Source organism: Pocillopora verrucosa, chromosome 2 (genome assembly GCF_036669915.1).
Source record: "Pocillopora verrucosa isolate sample1 chromosome 2, ASM3666991v2, whole genome shotgun sequence".
NCBI lineage: Eukaryota > Metazoa > Cnidaria > Anthozoa > Scleractinia > Pocilloporidae > Pocillopora > Pocillopora verrucosa.
The window spans coordinates 8864331-8882986 of NC_089313.1; the positions used below are offsets into that span (position 1 = coordinate 8864331).

The 18656-nt window shown below is 40.1% G+C and overlaps 1 pseudogene; it reads left to right on the forward strand.

Annotated features, from left to right (window-relative positions):
- The first annotated feature begins 15183 nt into the window (after positions 1–15183).
- Positions 15184–18226, forward strand: LOC131799616 (uncharacterized; annotated as a pseudogene).
- Positions 18227–18656: the final 430 nt, after the last annotated feature.

Below are 18656 nucleotides of genomic sequence, written 5' to 3' on the forward strand. Positions count from 1 at the left end.
TGAGACAATTGTGTCATTTGATCTGCTTGACCCAAATGAGACGAGTTGTGTCATTTGATCTGGTTACCCAAAGAAGACAGTTGTGTGCACTGAGCTGGTTGGGCCAAACGAGACAGCCAAAATTAGACATTGTATTATTTGAGCCAGTTTAAGGCCAAATGAGACAGTTGTGTGATTTGCGCCAGCTGGGCCAAATGAGACAGTTATGTAATTTAAGTTGGTTGGGCCAAATGAGACCACTGTGTCATTTGATGTGGTTGGCCCAAGTAAGACAAGTTGGTTCTTTGAACAACAAGGAATCTTAATGCGACAGCTGTGTTATTTAATCCGGTTAGGCCAAATGAGACAGTTGTGTGACTTAGGTCGGTTGGTGCCAATGAGACAATTGTGTCATTTGATCTGCTTGACCCAAATGAGACGAGTTGTGTCATTTGATCCGGTTACCCAAAGAAGACAGTTGTGAGCACTGAGCTGGTTGGGCCAGTTGTTGTGTGATATGAGCCAGTTGGGTCAGGTGAGACAGTTGTGTGATTTAAGTCGATTGGGCCAAATGAGACTGTTGTGTCGTTTGATTTGGTTGGCTCAAATGAGACAAGTTGTGCCAAATGAGACAGTTGTGTGATTTAAGTCGATTGGGCAAAACAAGACAGTTGTGTGATTTGAGTCAGATGAGACGGTTGTGGGATTTGAGCCGGTTGGGCCAAATGAGACAGTTGTGTCACTTGATCAGATTGGGCAAAATGAGACAGTTGTGTGATTTGTGCTGGTTGGGTCAGATGAAGCGGTTGTGGTATTTGAGCCAGTTGGGCCAAATGAGACAGTTGTGTCATTTGATCTGATTGGGCCAAACGAGGCAGTTGTGTGATTTGAGCCAGTTAGGCCAAATGACACAGTTGTGTGATTTAAGTCAGTTGGCGGTTGTGGTTGGCCCAAATAAGACAAGTTGAACCGGTTGTGCCAAATGAGACAGTTGTGTCATTTAATCTGGTTTGTCCAAATGAGACAGTTGTGTGATTTGAGCCGGTTGTATCAGATGAGACAGTTGTGTGACTCGAACCAGTTGGGCCAAGTGAGACATTTCTGGGATGTGAGCTGGTTAGGCCAAAAAGAGACAATTGTGTCATTTGAGCTGGTTAAGCCAAATGAGACATTCATGTGAGTGGAGTGGATTGGGCAAAATGAGACATTTCTGAGACAGTTCTGTGATTTGAGCCAAATGACACTGTGGTGTGATTTGAGCCTGTTAGGTCAAATGAGACAAATGTGTTTTGAGCCAGTTGTGTCATTTGATTAAGCTGGGCCAAATGAGACAGTTGTCTGATTTGAGCCAGTTGGTCCAAATGAGACAGTTGTACAAATTGAGCCGGTTGCACCAAATGACACAGTTGTGTCACTTAATCAAGTAGGGGCAAATTAGACAGTTGTGTGATTTTAGCCGGTTGGGCCAAATGAAACAGTTGTGTGATTTGAGTAGGTTGGATTAAATGAGACAGTCGTGTCATTTAATCCGGTATTTAATCCAAATAAGACAGGTGTGCCATTTGAGCCACTGTGGCCAAATAATATAGTTGTGTGATTGAGCCAAAAAGTTGTTATACCAGTTGAGGATGAGCCTACTTACCCCCCCCCCCCCCCGCCTTCTTAAATAAAAAAAAACAACAACGTCAGGTACACAACTTTCTGAATTTCAGGTAGTAGACCTGTAAATTGTCTTTATTAGTTCCACCAGTCACCAACAATACAAAAAAAAAACAAAGAAATTGTCAGTAAATCTAACAGAATCAAAAGAGCAAAAACACCACTGAAAAGCCTAAGAAAGGCAAAAGCGAACGGCGAATGGCTAAGAATAAAATGTACATTTCCTTATTTGTTAACCGAAGTATAGTAAAAGGAACTCATTGATAACAACATTAATAATTAATCCCGTACAAGGCCTTATAACATTGTCAATGTTCAATGAGTGTCACACAACACCAATTACCTAACAACTCTGAACTGCCTTTGGAGGTTTGGATAATTCAAAAGTTATAAACTCCCAACTGAGTTTGGTTTGTATAACTGTCAATTTAAAAATCTGAAGTTCTGCCAATCTCCCTCATTTGTAGATGACACTAAGTGAACACGAAAAAAGTAATTTATCACTCTCAAGAGTAATGTTTCTCATAAGTACATCATTATTGTGGTTCGGTATTATCCCTGGTTTAAATTTTCCTTTGTTTCAAACTCATCAACAGATATTATCATATCTAAACACAAAGTACAATAAAATTTAAAGCAAGGTTAAAATTGAACCACAAAAGCCACACATAGTTACCTAGCTGTAGTGTTTCTGACAGCTGCCAATCATAATGTTCGGAATGCACACGCGGTCCTTATGAAGAGAAGCTATTCTGTAGTCGGGTTTCGTCTCACAGGTTGATTAAATATCGTTGTGTTTCTACCGAACGTCTCAGTGGTTATTCAGCCGTAAACACCACATCTGGCGACGAGGATTATTCATAGAACACACACACAACAAAACCAAAAGGATTTAACGGGATTTCCGAAGTGATTTTCACAGAAAAATCCAAAGCGATCTCCGAAGCATTTTTCCCGCGTAAACATCATGGCCATTTCTCTACCAAACTTTCCACCGTTTGAAGTTCACCTCGATGGAAATGCAGGCCCAAGATGGAAGAAATGGTTAGGAAGATTCGAGAGACTAACTATTGGAATGGGAATCTCCGATGATACGCAGAAGAGAGCCCTTTTGCTGCATTACGGCGGTCCAGAAGTCGACGAGATCTTCGACACGCTTCAAGACATCGGTGGAGACAAAGACTACAAAAAGGCCGTCGAGAAACTAACTGCTCACTTCTCTCCGCAAGTCAACGTAACGTACGAAGTGTACAATTTCCGGCAAGCCAAGCAAAAAGACGGAGAAAACCTTGACTGTTTTCACACACGCTTGAGAAGCCTAGCGAAGACCTGCGATTTCACAAATCCAGACAAAGAAATCAAAGAACAGATTATCTTGAACTGTAAATCGAATTCCCTGCGGCGCAAAGCTCTGCGAGAAGACCTCGACTTAGCCGGCCTCATGAAAGCTGGTAGAGCCTTAGAATTAAGCGAAATACAAGCAAAGGAGTAAGAAAATCACGAACAAACCGTAAACGCGGTAAAGTTTAAGAAGAGAGGAATCTCGACATATCCCAAAGGGAAACAGCGCCATCACTCGCTACGAGTCACGCAATCACAGCAACTCCCGAAAAGAGAATATTAAATGTAGGAACTGTGGCGGACCATACCCTCACAAAGACTCCTGCCCCGCGAGGAACAAGAAGTGCACCTCCTGTGGCAAACTAAACCATTTTGCTCGTGTTTGTAGAACAAATCCACCTGAGTCAGCAAAACACGTCTCACATGAAGACACGGCCGAAAATGACGAATACGTATACACTATAGGCGGTGACAAGCAACCAACTTGCCACGTCAGGATCGATGGAAAGCAAATCGAAATGATGGTCGACTCCGGTGCATCGGTCGATCTCATAGACGAACGCACCTTCAGGGAGTTATACCAACGGACGGTACCAGAAGCCTCCAAGCGCAGAATTTTCTCCTACGGATCATCCACACCCCTACCTGTTCTGGGAACCATCGAAGCCGAAATATTCGTCAACGCCAGCAGCACATGGACAACCTTGCACGTCATCAAAGGTGCTTCAGGAAACCTCCTGGGTTTTAACACTGCTACGAAACTTGGTGTGCTCAAGATCATCAATCAAGTAAAACCTGACGAGACCAGTCCCCAGCCCCCCACTAACGGAGATTTGGAGAGCCTGTTTGGTGGAATCGGCAAAGTGCGAGGGAAAGTCATCAAGCTTCACATAGACACTAACGTTGCACCCAAACAACAACCACACCGTCGGATACCCTTCCATGTCAGAAAGGATGTCGAAATGGAGTTAAAGCGATTAGAAGAGCTAGACATCATTGAGACTGTAACGGGCCCAACACCCTGGGTGAGCCCTATTGTCATAGTCCCCAAGAGCTCTGGTGAAGTGAGAATATGTGTGGACATGCGAGAGGCCAACAAGGCTGTTAAACGAGAAAAACACCTGATGCCGACCATAGACGATCTGGTTGCTGACCTCAATGGAGCGACAGTCTTCAGCAAGTTAGACCTTTCGTCTGGATACCACCAACTGGAGCTGGCCCCAGAGAGCCGCTACATTACCACATTCAGCACACACGTCGGACTCCGAAGATACAAGCGCCTCATGTTTGGAATTAACGCAGCATCCGAGATCTTTCAGAACGCAATCGAAGAAATACTCACAGGCCTCCCTGGATGCAAGAATATGTCCGACGACATTATCGTTTATGGAAAAACTCAGAAGAAACACGATGAGAACCTCCGTGGTGTACTGGAACGGCTGAAACAACATGGCGTACGCCTGAACAAGGAGAAATGTTCCTTTTCAAGGAGTGAGATTAAGTTCTACGGACAGATTTTCAGCAAGAATGGAGTCAAGGCAGACCCTGCCAAGATCAAAGCGATCACTGACATGAACAAGCCAGAAAGCATCGGCGAGGTGAAGTCTCTGCTGGGAATGGCTCAATATGTGTCTCGTTACATTCCAAACTACGCTACGATAACTGCTCCCCTACGACTGTTAACCAAGAAGGACAAGTCATGGCAGTGGGCCGACGAACAGCAACGTGCATTCGACAAGCTGAAAGACAGCCTGATCAAGAATCACGTGATGTTGTACTTCAATCCAAGACTCAAGAGTGAAGTGATAGTCGACGCGAGCCCTGTCAGACTTGGAGGATTGTTGGTACAGGATGGTAAAGTTATCAGTTACGCTAGCCGAGCACTCAGTGACGTCGAGAGCAGATACTCTCAAACGGAGAGGGAGATGCTAGGAGTAGTCTGGGCAGTCGAACATTTTCATCTTTATTTGTATGGATCAGAGTTCACCATTGCCACAGACCACAAACCACTCCTAGGTATCTTTAACAGTCACAAGCCAACGTCAGCGTGCATCGACAGATGGAAGCTGAGGCTCATGCCTTACAACTGCCAACTCACCTATCGACCTGGCAAGGACGCAGAGAATCCAGCCGATTTTATGAGCCGCCATCCAAGTAACATAGAAAGCAAGGAGAGCAGCATTGCAGAAGACTACGTGAACTATGTATGCAACCAGGCAGTGCCAAAAGCAATGACGCTGCAAGAAATCAAGTTAGAGTCGGAGAAGGACGTTTCGCTCCAAGCACTTATCAAGGCCATCGAGACTGACAATTGGACACATCCCGAAGTACAGGAGTACAGAAATGTGAAGGACGAACTGTCGGCCTACCAAGGAATTGTACTGAGAGGAAACAGGATTGTAGTCCCAAAAGTACTGAGAGGCAGAGCTGTAGACCTAGCACACGTTGAACACCAAGGAATGGTAAAAACAAAACGCCTCATCAGAGAGAAAGTGTGGTTTCCTGGTGTAGACAAGATGGTTAAGGAAAAAGTCGACAGCTGTTTACCATGCCAAGCAACAACTACTAGTAAGGCAGACCGACTCGAACCTCTAAAGATGACACCGCTACCAAACGCCCCCTGGAAAGAACTTGCGATGGACTTTCTTGGACCACTCCCTTCAGGAGAGTACCTCATGGTCGTCATAGACGAGTACAGCCGTTTCCCAGAAGTTGAAATCGTCACATCCACTTCTGCTAGATCCACCATCCCAAAGCTTGACTCAATCTTCGCTCGACAAGGAATTCCTGATGTCTTAAAGAGTGACAACGGACCCCCCTTCAATGGCGCGGAATTCAAGAACTTTGCTGAGCATCTGGGTTTTCACCACTGCAAAATCACGCCTCTCTGGCCAAGAGCTAATGGCGAAGCGGAACGTTTCATGAAGACACTAGGGAAGTGCGTGAGAGCCGCTACCGTTGAGCACAAGAGCTGGAAACAAGAACTCTACAAGTTTCTACGACAGTATCGGGCGACACCTCATTCGACCACTGAAATTTTGCCGTGCGAAGCACTTAATCACAGGAAGCTCAAGACTACGCTACCAGAAGTGACACCACCAGTTCTTGAGAAACAGAAGAGCATGACAGATAGGGATGCAGAACAGAAGTTGAAGATGAAAGCATATGCAGACCATAAGTTAGGAGTGAGAGAGAGCAAGATCAAGCTAGGAGACACAGTCCTTATTAAGCAACCAAAGCGCAACAAGCTAAGCTCCCCGTTCAGTCCAGTACCTCTCGTGGTTGAAGAAAAGAAAGGATCTATGGTTACAGCAAGCAATGGGAATAAAACTATCACGCGGAACTCATCCATGTTCAAAGTTGTCCCGAACCACATAAGGCATGCTGAAAAGATAACACAAGGGCAGGCAGACAAAGATCTAACAGCAGAGCCTTGGCCACCAGAAGTTTCAGAACAAGACAAGTCATCAAGTTCTCCAAGCCCAATTACAGCCTTGCGGCGATCTCAGAGGCAAACAAGGCTCCCTGCAAAACTGAAAGACTTTGTCCTACTTGTGCAATAGAACCAGACACTCGAAGCTTCCAGTTGAACTTTGTGACAAGCTAAACACGTTCCAGTTTATCGTTCTTAATCATTAGAGTTCAGTTGCTTAAGTCGATCTTTTCCAGACATACATGTATTCAAGTTTACAATCAAGAAGGGGAGAGATGTAGTGTTTCTGACAGCTGCCAATCATAATGTTCGGAATGCACACGCAGTCCTTATGAAGAGAAGCTATTCTGTAGTCGGGTTTCGTCTCACAGGTTGATTAAATATCGTTGTGTTTCTATCGAACGTCTCAGTGGTTATTCAGCCGTAAACACCACACTAGCTAAACCTTACAAAGGTGCTTAGATGTACTCTAAACACACCTGCATGTATCAGAAACAAAAGCATATAATAAATTTGGTAAATTATATAAAGTACCTTATTATATGGCCGTGTCTCACAAGGACTGGAAACTATTCCTGAATTTGATTGGCTAAAATCAATACTGACCTTGGTCTAGATTTTCCAAACTATACCGGCATTCAAACCACATTTTAGTGTAAATTAAGGGTACAACTTAAGGGTAGAGGGTAAAACTTGGAAACAAAAACAAAAAATATTGACGACATTTTCTTCTAGGGAGAAATATTAAATGGAAGCGCAAAAAGAGAGGACTAGCAAACTTTGAAAAATTTAAGTTCAGCTTGTCACCATGCACAAGCAAAATGTCAGCTAGTACAAAACACTTACATTACATGTAAACAAACAAAATTCTTCTTTTTGTCTGGCCATATAATAACATCTTATCAATCCCTTTTCAAACTCCCCCCCCCCTGTTTGTAAGTTAGTTACAACAAAATTCTCCTGGAGATGGGAGACACGATCAAGTATTTCTGTCCTGACAAAAGTTTTTCAGCTGACAAATACTTTGAGTGAATCCTCTGGACAGGTCGATATACAGATGGCCCTGAAGTCTCGTAGCCTCTTCCATGCCAAACTGATAGTGGGTTCTTAAGGCCAAAGTCTTGTTCGGAAGGTTTCAGCCAGTTCACAACTGCAAAAACACGAACATATTGCTTTCTTTGAATTTCCAGACTATGGACTATGTAATAACATACAATTCCTGGCCTCAACAAGCCAGGGTCAATGCATCCATTTTCAGCGCATCATGATGCTGTTACACGGGCATATGGACATAGTCTTGAGGCTAATGTGGAACCATATCTCTCGCCAGCAACTGTTAGAGATGAGTACTTCTTGTACAAAGTAGCCATGTCGAGTACTTCACGTCATGGCGGATGGACACACTGACACGAGCTCCGCCTTTCTGACTTGTCCTCTAATTTTCACTACGAAGGTAATTCTTTTGATTTTGAACAATATTTATCATACAACGCTGATAAAGAAAAGGGGAGCAAAGACCTAATGAAGGCACAATCATTGTTGGAGATTCGATTGTCAAAGGATTACGCAGGGACTTATTAAGTCGGGCAGCTAAACAGCGCGTAACTGTGAGAAGTTTCCCTGGTGCTACAACCGCAGACATGGAGCATTATCTACAACCAAGCTTGGCTAAAAAACTGAAGGCAATAATCCTCCACGTGGGAACAAATGATCTGAAAACTTCATCCTCTGCTCGGAATGTGGCGGAGAAAATTGTCGACCTCGGGAATATAATTGCTACAAACTCTCCTAACACTAGTGTAACCATTTCTGCAATCACACAAAGATCAGATGAAGAATCGCTCAAGATCAAAGTAAAGGACTGCAACAAAGTTTTAAGAACATTTTGTAATCAGAATGGTTGGGGCTTTGTCGAACACTTGAACATTGACGAAACATGTCTGAACAATTACAAACTCCACCTTAACAAGAAAGGTATTGCTATTTTAGCGAGTAATTTTGTAAATAATATAGTTCATTGATATGATTCTTACTTGACTACTGTGGCGACAGCTAACCTCACTGCCACCTCTAGCGCCCGGATCAAGTCAACTCTAATGCCGAAGTGTTGTGGATTTAAAATGGCTAGTTTGAATATCACCAGTCTTTTGAAACATATTGACGAACTTCGCGTTTTTCTAAATGATCAAAACATCGATGTTCTAGCCATAAATGAGACCAGGCTAAATGATAGTATTTTTGACCAGGAGGTAAAAGTCCAGGGTTATGATATAATACGCCGTGACAGGTCAACAAATGGCAGATTTGGTGGTGGTGTATGCTTTTACATTTGTTCAAACATAAGCTATTCTGTACGCACAGATTTGGACAGTGAGCTCCTGGAAATAATATCAATTGAAATTCGAAAACACAACTCAAAACCGTTTGTTATTACTTCATGGTACAGACCCCCAAATTCACTCCATGAACTTTTCACGCACATCAATACATTATTAGGCAAATTAGATTCTGAAAACGTAGAACATTTTCTCATGGGGGATCTAAATTGTGACTTGCAATCCAAAGACAATGGAAATGTAAGAGCTCTTCTGAACATAACAGACATTTATGGATTGGAACAACTCATTAACGAACCTACTCGAATTACACCTTCTACAAGTACTTTAATTGATCTGATTTTCACAAATCGGCCAGAGAATGTGTATCGTTCGGGGGTGTCTCATGTCGCCATAAGTGACATTTCATTTGGTTTATTTTTGCAATAATTATGTTTCTATAATTAATTCATCTCAGTTCACTGTAAATGTTTTTGATTTAGTAAGATTATTGTTAATGTTAAGTGATCTATTGTCAATCTTTGTGTAGCCATACTTTTGTAGGCTTTTAATAACTTTAGTCTTTTCAGTTTATTCCTGTTAGTTTTTGACAACCTATTGTCAAAAGCTTACCAACGATTTAAATTAAGAGTCTTTTGTTCTCTCCATACACCTCGCCTCTACTAGCATGTACTATATGCGAGTTTTGTCTGTACTTTATTTGTAACTATAGAAATAATAATAATAATGTTTGTTCATTTGTATTGAAAATTGTTTGTCATATTATTTCTCATGTAACTAATCCTCCACGTGGGAACAAATGATCTGAAAACTTCATCCTCTGCTCGGAATGTGGCGGAGAAAATTGTCGACCTCGGGAATATAATTGCTACAAACTCTCCTAACACTAGTGTAACCATTTCTGCAATCACACAAAGATCAGATGAAGAATCGCTCAAGATCAAAGTAAAGGACTGCAACAAAGTTTTAAGAACATTTTGTAATCAGAATGGTTGGGGCTTTGTCGAACACTTGAACATTGACGAAACATGTCTGAACAATTACAAACTCCACCTTAACAAGAAAGGTATTGCTATTTTAGCGAGTAATTTTGTAAATAATATAGTTCATTGATATGATTCTTACTTGACTACTGTGGCGACAGCTAACCTCACTGCCACCTCTAGCGCCCGGATCAAGTCAACTCTAATGCCGAAGTGTTGTGGATTTAAAATGGCTAGTTTGAATATCACCAGTCTTTTGAAACATATTGACGAACTTCGCGTTTTTCTAAATGATCAAAACATCGATGTTCTAGCCATAAATGAGACCAGGCTAAATGATAGTATTTTTGACCAGGAGGTAAAAGTCCAGGGTTATGATATAATACGCCGTGACAGGTCAACAAATGGCAGATTTGGTGGTGGTGTATGCTTTTACATTTGTTCAAACATAAGCTATTCTGTACGCACAGATTTGGACAGTGAGCTCCTGGAAATAATATCAATTGAAATTCGAAAACACAACTCAAAACCGTTTGTTATTACTTCATGGTACAGACCCCCAAATTCACTCCATGAACTTTTCACGCACATCAATACATTATTAGGCAAATTAGATTCTGAAAACGTAGAACATTTTCTCATGGGGGATCTAAATTGTGACTTGCAATCCAAAGACAATGGAAATGTAAGAGCTCTTCTGAACATAACAGACATTTATGGATTGGAACAACTCATTAACGAACCTACTCGAATTACACCTTCTACAAGTACTTTAATTGATCTGATTTTCACAAATCGGCCAGAGAATGTGTATCGTTCGGGGGTGTCTCATGTCGCCATAAGTGACCACAGTTTAGTTTATGCATATCGAAAAATTTCAATTCCGACTTTCTCCAAAGGAGTTAACTTGATAACATATAGACAGTTTAAACATTTTAATAGCGCAAATTTTTACGCGGACATTCTAGCTCAACCTTAGGATGAAATAAAGCAATTATATGATCCTAATGATATGTGGAGGAGGTGGAAAGAATTATTCCTGAATGTATGTGAAAAGCACGCACCGACGAAGACCAAACGGACACGAGATTCTAAATCCCCATGGATAACCGCTATTCTGAAAAAGCGGATGAATTTCAGAGACCACCTCAAAAGAAAGGCTATTAAGACAAAGGATCCAGTTATTTGGGACCAATTTCGAATAGTTAAAAATCAAGTTAATTAATAGTGCGAAAAAAGCTTATTATGAAAATGCCTTCAACAATTGTTGTGGAGATCAAAGGAAAACATGGAAAACAATCAATGAACTGACCTCACGAAAGTCCACTAAAACTGTTATTAATGAGATGGTATATAATGGGGTAAATTCTGGAGATCAAACGGATAAACTCCTTTTTCACAGAAATTGGGCCAGGCCTTAATGGAGACGTGTCAGAAGTTGATAAATCCTTCGAAGAATTTCTTATTGAAACTGATAAAAATTTTGTTTTTGAAAAAACAACACCAACACATGTCTTTGCACTACTATCAAAGCTTTGCAAGTCAAAGGCAACTGGATTAGATAATATCTCAGCAAAACTTCTAAGGGAATGTCCCGATGTTCTAGCGGAATCTCTTACTCATCTATTCAATCAATCCATAATGACTGGCATCTTTCCCGATGAGTGGAAATCTGCCAGAGTCACTCCATTGTATAAAAATACTGGGAAGCGCTCTGATCCGACTAATTATCAACCAATATCAATAATTCCAGTTGTGGCCAAAGTCTTTGAACGGATAATTTACGATCAGCTTTATTGTTATTTAACTAACAACAACTTTCTCTCGTGCCATCAATCTGGTTTTCGGTCTTTGCATTCCACGCTCACAGCACTTATCGAAGCTACAGATAGTTGGGCAATGGATATAGACCGTGGTCTTGTTAATGCCGTAGTGTTTTTAGACCTCAAAAAGGCATTTGATACAGTAGATCACAATATTTTGCTACGAAAATTGCAATACTATGGGATTTGTTGGACCAGTCATCAATGGTTTGCTTCTTATTTAGATAATCGAACACAGATTTGCCATGTAAATTCTTGTAAGTCAACTCCGAAATATCTAAGATGTGGTGTTCCCCAGGGAACAATTTTGGGACCCCTTCTGTTTTTAATATATATTAATGACTTACCACATTGTCTGACATATTCGGAACCCAGAATGTACGCAGATGATACCAGCCTGACGCTTACCAGTACTGACTTTGATCATATAAATTATTGCCTTAATTACGACCTGAGTAATGTGTACGAATGGCTGAGTGCTAACAAGCTTACCCTAAATATGACAAAAACTGAGTTTATGCTTATTGCATCAAGGCAGAAGTTATCACAATATACGGAAAGTCCTTCTCTTACTATAAACGAAATCGCAATAGAACAAGTAACCTCCGCTAAGTCCCTTGGAGTTTATGTCGATCAAAATATCAACTGGGAGTGTCATATTGAAAACATCTCTAAGAAGATAGCTTGTGCCATTGGTGCAATTAAACGAATTCGGCACCTCACTCCATTTAATGTTCTAATTAAAGTTTATAATAGCCTTGTTCAACCACATTTTGATTATTGTAATGTAGTGTGGGGAAACTGTAACAAGGGCCTTTCTGAAAAACTGCAAAGGCTTCAAAATCGGGCAGCTCGCATCCTAATGTCTGCGAGCTATGATAGAAATTTAGATGATTTGTTCCGGGCACTAGGGTGGCGAAGACTCTACTACCAAAGATTGGAACAAAAATCTATCTTAATGTATAAAACTTTACATGGTATGACACCAGATTATCTGAGATCAAGATTTGTATATCGTGACAATATAAGTGCTTATCGTTTAAGGAATACGGAAAACAAATTAGTTCTTCCACAACCTCGAACTGATTATCTTAAGAGAAGTTTTTTGTACAGTGGAGCTCACTTGTGGAACGACTTACCCTTAGACCTAAGACAAGCGTCCTCACTGACCAATTTCAAATCTAAATTAAGTCGCCACAGTTTAAAGTAATATCTTAATTTTAAGTAAATTTTAGACACGGCCTTCATGAAAAGCAGATTTTTTATTTGTTTCTTTTATTTGAATTGTTATTATTAGATTTTATTATAGTTAGGAAGATAGATATACCTTTATAGATAATTAACAACTGATGGAAATACCGTGTATAAATAAAGTTATCTTATCTTATCTTATCTATGTTTCGGCCAATGTTGGATACAGGGTATAATAAACTACACGCAGTGCTGCTAGTTCATCCCGATCCAGGCTGGCCAGCTTGTAAGGGCTTCCAAACTTAATTGATGATAAATCTACCCATAAAGATTCTTTACCAATTAATGATCCAGTGGAGGCCATCATAAGCTGTGGCAGTTCTGCAATGTTTTCTAAGACTAAGTGTCTGACTCAAGTCAACAATATTTTTTCTCAAAGAAATAAATAAAAATTAAATACACACAGGTAAGGAGTCCTTACCGGAATCACTCCCAGAAAGATCTTCTACATGTACAGATGGCTCATAGGATGAATCCATGTTTCCATCTATTTTACAAGATACATTATATAGTTCAGTTATTAATTTATACATGTATTTTCTACCCTAAATTACACCAAAAAGCCATTGATATACAGACAGCTGTAACTATAAATGTTTTCCTTTGTTTCTAACAGTTTGAGTCATTTTTTCAGTAGATTATAGAAATTTCCACAAATTTAAAATAATTATTATATAAGCCAATTAGGTTCATTTAATGACCTACATTGTAAGAATGATCAGTATTTCTTTTCATCTACAACCAACAGCATCAATTATTGTGAAAGCAGAAAAGTTTGAGGATAATACGAATTGGCATTGCTGCACTGAGTTGGATTCCTGGCTACTCATGTGCAGTCTGTATGCTTCTTAAACACATTTAATTTAACAATTCACCAAGTTAAAACAAAGAAAATCATAACTGCGAAGGAAGTTTGGATACCCAGGTCTTAATTATTTTGCTGTCAAACACTCCAAACGGTGTTTCATTGCCTATCCAAACACTTGGTATTTCGTCAAAAATACCCCGCCACGCATCACATTTTTAACTCTCTTCTCTTTATTTAGATATCTTGATGAAACACTGTCTCTGGTGTTTGATGTATTATTATTACATGAAAAAACTCAATTTTGCTGTGTGGCAAACTTTAACATTGTGTTCATCTTGCTGGTATACACACAAACAAACAAACAACTAAACAAAAATTTGGCTGTGAAGCAGAAATGCAGAAGATAAGGAAACCAGAAGTGAAATTGCACAGATTGCATGACAATTATTGAGCTTGGTGAGGAGGAACGGGGTAGCAGGCCCTTAACCATGCAGCAGGAAACACTTATCCTGAAAGACCAGACAGGACTTCTTTAAGCCTTGTTTCCAGTAGACAAACAAACACATAATGCACTGCATGAAAACCATGTTATTTTGGTCTGAATTTTATTTGTTTGGAATACCAATCAGTCAGAATCAATTTGCTTGTAAGCCATTAAATGAAACAAACCTGGCATAAAAAGAATAATTATGTATTTCTTACAATAACTATGTGTTTACATGTACTCTACCATCCTTCAACTCTCACATGACTCTCATTCTTGTTTGGCCTATACAAAATTGAATAGAAATTCAAAATAAAAAGGAACCTGACGTGCATGTCAAGGATGGACCTGATTAATTTTGGGGTCGTTTGCTAATCAAAGATCTTACAGGTTTTTATTACAATTTTTTTGACAAATACGCCGTTGTTTTCACATGTAAATGACAAGAGTCATTAACATGTGAAATCAAAACACACACCAAGACTTTTTTTAATAGCTTAGCTTTGAATGCTTTGAATGCACGCAGTCACATGTACCTATAGCTTACCTTCGCTATCACTTGAGCTTGATCCAGGGACATCTGGTATAGGCATAGATACTTTAACTATCGTTAGATCGGCCACGGTTTTCCATTCTTTGAGTACTGGATTGAAGTACCGTTTACGATGCTCGTGGTACTGTGAATTGCTAAGTAACTGCTGACAGTGAGGACATCGTTGTCTACATCTTGATCGCCTCTTTTTACCACTTGTTTCGCCGTGTAAACCTTTTCTTTTCATTCTTTGCGATACTCCTGCGTTCTATAACCTAATATACCAATATAAATAACCAAAACCTTGACGAAAACTCTCTCCTCAAACGTGTGAATTCTCGTAAATCTATCTCTTTTTGGCGACGCATGCCGCTGCGGGCTCAGCAAACAGGTTTGTTGCAATTGACGACAATTTTCTGGTGACTGCGTCAAACTGGAGACGAGGCGGGAAATTTGCATTGTCTGGGCATTTGTCAAGTTGCGCGTGATTTCCAGTTGTAGTTCTACTGTGTATTTCCAATTTTTTCTCAGTTTTACTCCAACTCAGCAAAACCATGGAATCAGCCAATGCAGAAATGGAAGACAGGACAGTGCTTAGTGAAGAAACCCCGAGAGCTGCCCTGGAAGATCGAGATCTCTTGAGGCGATTGCTGGCCGAAGTTTCGGTGATCCGCAAAGAAAATCAGCAACTGTAAAGTCAAGTAACGAATCTTACGACAAAAACGAGAAGGCAACTCTTTGAGAAGTCCAAAGACAAAGATCCTGAGTGTTCGGTAAGTAATTTTGTCTTCTTTCTGGCTAAGCAACTTCGAAGTTATGGTCAAGGATGAGCGTCAGGAATCACAAGACGGTTTACCATGTGTTGAAAATAGGTGTGAAGTTTGTGTTATGTAAGCTGACGGTAAGCTTAATAATTCCTTCATTGGTTAGCTGAAATCTTATCGTTAAAAGCAAATCAATCATTTTAAAAATTGGTCCAAGAAATAGTCACAAATTTGGTCAGCAAAGTGCGGCTGATCGAAGAGACTCAGAGTGACAGTGTTGTAAACGTTTGCCAAATTGCCCCACTTGTTGGCGACACGCGCGAGCGAACAGCGAACACCGTCGTGCGCGGTGAGGCGGAAAAAAGTTGATCCACATTCAAATTTTTCCGCAGACGTATGTCGTCGATGCGTTTGCTTTATTTTACTTTACGCACGTAAAGCCAGGTTACACGCATTAATGTACTTAAAACTATGTGACAGTGAAAATCCAGACTCATTCACCTCGTACCGACGGGTTATGTGACCTACGTTCACGGACATGAAATTGGCTGGCTTTACATGTGTAAAATAAATAGCCGATTGTCGGCTAGTGTGCAACAAGTTGTCTTAATCCACCGCACAGTAGCCAACAACTAGGCCCGACAAGACATTTTCCAAACTTTGCTCTGATCCGAGGAGGAAGTTACGTTAAAAGCGACAGCTTTTTAAAAGTCTCAATTCGCTACGGCATTTTTTAAATTAATTTTGCTTTTATGAACTTCCAGCTAATAATAAACTTGCTGTTTTTAGTTTGTTTTGACATTGTTTTTTTTTATTTATTTTACAAAAATACAAGAATGCTGTCAGAAAAGTGTGCAAGGAACTAACAAAGGGTGAAGGACAAGAAGAGGATTAGGAGAATCAGCTTAACTTTGATTTGAGCGTCAGGTAAAACAAAACGGAGCTAATGTATAGTTACAGCTGAGGTGTAGTAGGCAAGCTACAATAGCTATTCGCTTTTTCCTCGACTTCAAAAAGAGTTGACCTGTTGTGTGGCGACGATGGAGGAGCTTTTAGTTATTGTTAAACAAGATCTTAGGCCATGCTAGCTTGCAACGTAAAAATAACTGAGTGAATTTTATACTTGTGGGCAACACATAGTGTAGGTAGTGCATGCATGCAATTAAGCAAGGACATTACGAGTGTGCTCTCCTTCCTTGGGTTATTATAAAATAAACAAAATTTCTCGACAGGGAAACAATAGGCTCGCCATGGTCTAAAGCAAAACAAACAACAATCGGATAAATAATTCGAAAACTTATCTCATTGGCTGTTTGATTGTTGCACTAAATTACCTGCAGTTATGATTGGCTATACAGTATGTGATCGCTTCTATTTAGTTTTGCTCTCACACCTTTAATTTAGCTGAGTAAAATTCTTAAATTGATATCTTATACCTTTTTCAGTTTTAATAGCCCAGAAAATAAGACTATGGCTAGGAGAGTGCTAAAAGAAGTCCGCTCAGTGTACGGCAAGGACAAGTGGACAAAGGCTGTCATTAAGAGTAAGTTGGTTTTTTTAGCACAAGCAAGTAATACCCGTTGGTTTCCTTTTTTTCGCTTTTTGCAATACTACTCTACGTTTAGGGTTAGCGTATATTAGCACAGTAAACTGACTTGAGTGCGTTTATTTGGGATGATCCGAGATTACTCGGATCATGGTCAAATCCACTCTGAACAAGGATTCACCAGTTCCTTTGATGCACAGTGATCCTAATGGTCTCGGATCACCAATCTTGATCCGGATCATCCCATAGAAACGATTGAACTAACTGTATAGCTACTTAAATGAAATACGTATTTTACCAGTAAAGATAGAGAACGCCTTCAGAACTGCAAGAGCATGCTTGCTGCTGTTTAAACTTTTTGTCGTTCTGCGCTAGTTAAATGAAACGGTCATGCTCTTAGTTATTTTTGATGGGACGTGACAGTAATGAACAGCACTGTTTCATTTTTAGGCGCGGTTCATCAATACTGGAAATCTCTTCAGGATGACAGAACAAGAAAAACAAATAAAAAGTTTGAAGAACATCGAAGTCAAATGAAGCAACAAAATCGATTAAAGAGAGTAAGTATCAGATTGAGAACCATATAAGCAAATGTTCAGGAATGTTGAGCTTGATCCTAGCTATGCAACATCGCGTTACAACTATTTCTAATAAATGAATCCCTGTATTCGAGCTCTTTTCTATGGTTTAACACGATAAATACATATTTTGTCCTTGATAACATGTCATTTAATTAATTGTGTTGCTTTGTCAAAGAAACTTATCAATTTTTATATATACTCTTTGTTTTGTATAATACTCACAATTTAAGTTGAAAAAGAAAAGTGTAATCTTTACCAGAGGGAAGTACATGTATATCTTATAACAGCAAGGTGTCATTGGTGATAGCCAAAATGCTCCTTGCGCATTTTTTGACACTTCTGTTCTCTGTTTATATCGTTTAGAAACTATGAAGACGCCTTTCAAGCTTAGAGAAGGCTATCTTATCGGACAACGACAAAGAAAAGGCAAGAGAAATTTTCTGTTCGCCAAATGAATTTCATGTCATCGGAAGAAAGCGACAACGATGATCCTGCTTCATCTAGGGGTCCGAAACCAAGGAAAGTACGTAAACTGGTGTGGGAGAAAAGTAAACTGAAGAATTTGAAAGCAAAACTGGACGAGGCCTATTTGGAAGGACTTAGCGAAAAGCAGCGTCGTGCAAGTGCACGTTTGACCAGAACCAAAGAGCCATCTGTACGGCCTTGCCCCACCAATGGCCCTCGTTGGGCAATTCGTACCAAATAATTGGACTGAGAGGTTCCTAAGAATAGACATTATTTTAGAAAACACTATAAAGACGTTCATTGTTCTTGGCAAACTTTATGCCTGTTTTCATTTATAGTGCTCAGAACAGCCATTGTAACATTTGTTCAAAAGTAATTTGGAATGCGATTTGTTAAATGGTGAAAAGTTTTCTTTCCCAGTCTGACATAGAGACCAAAGTAGATGTATATACTACAAGTATTTTGCGAATAGTAGGCTCTGTAATGAATTGAAGCTCTATTTAACTCCAACCTTATCTTATGGAAGAAAAATAAATGACGCTTTGGCAAAATAAAAAAATACAGGCATGCAAATGAGGTGCAGGCACGCAAAAACCACCAACGTGTTTGTGGTCTTTTTAATACTTACTGCTGCCTTCCCTCTGAAATACGACCACGAGGGTATATGTGTA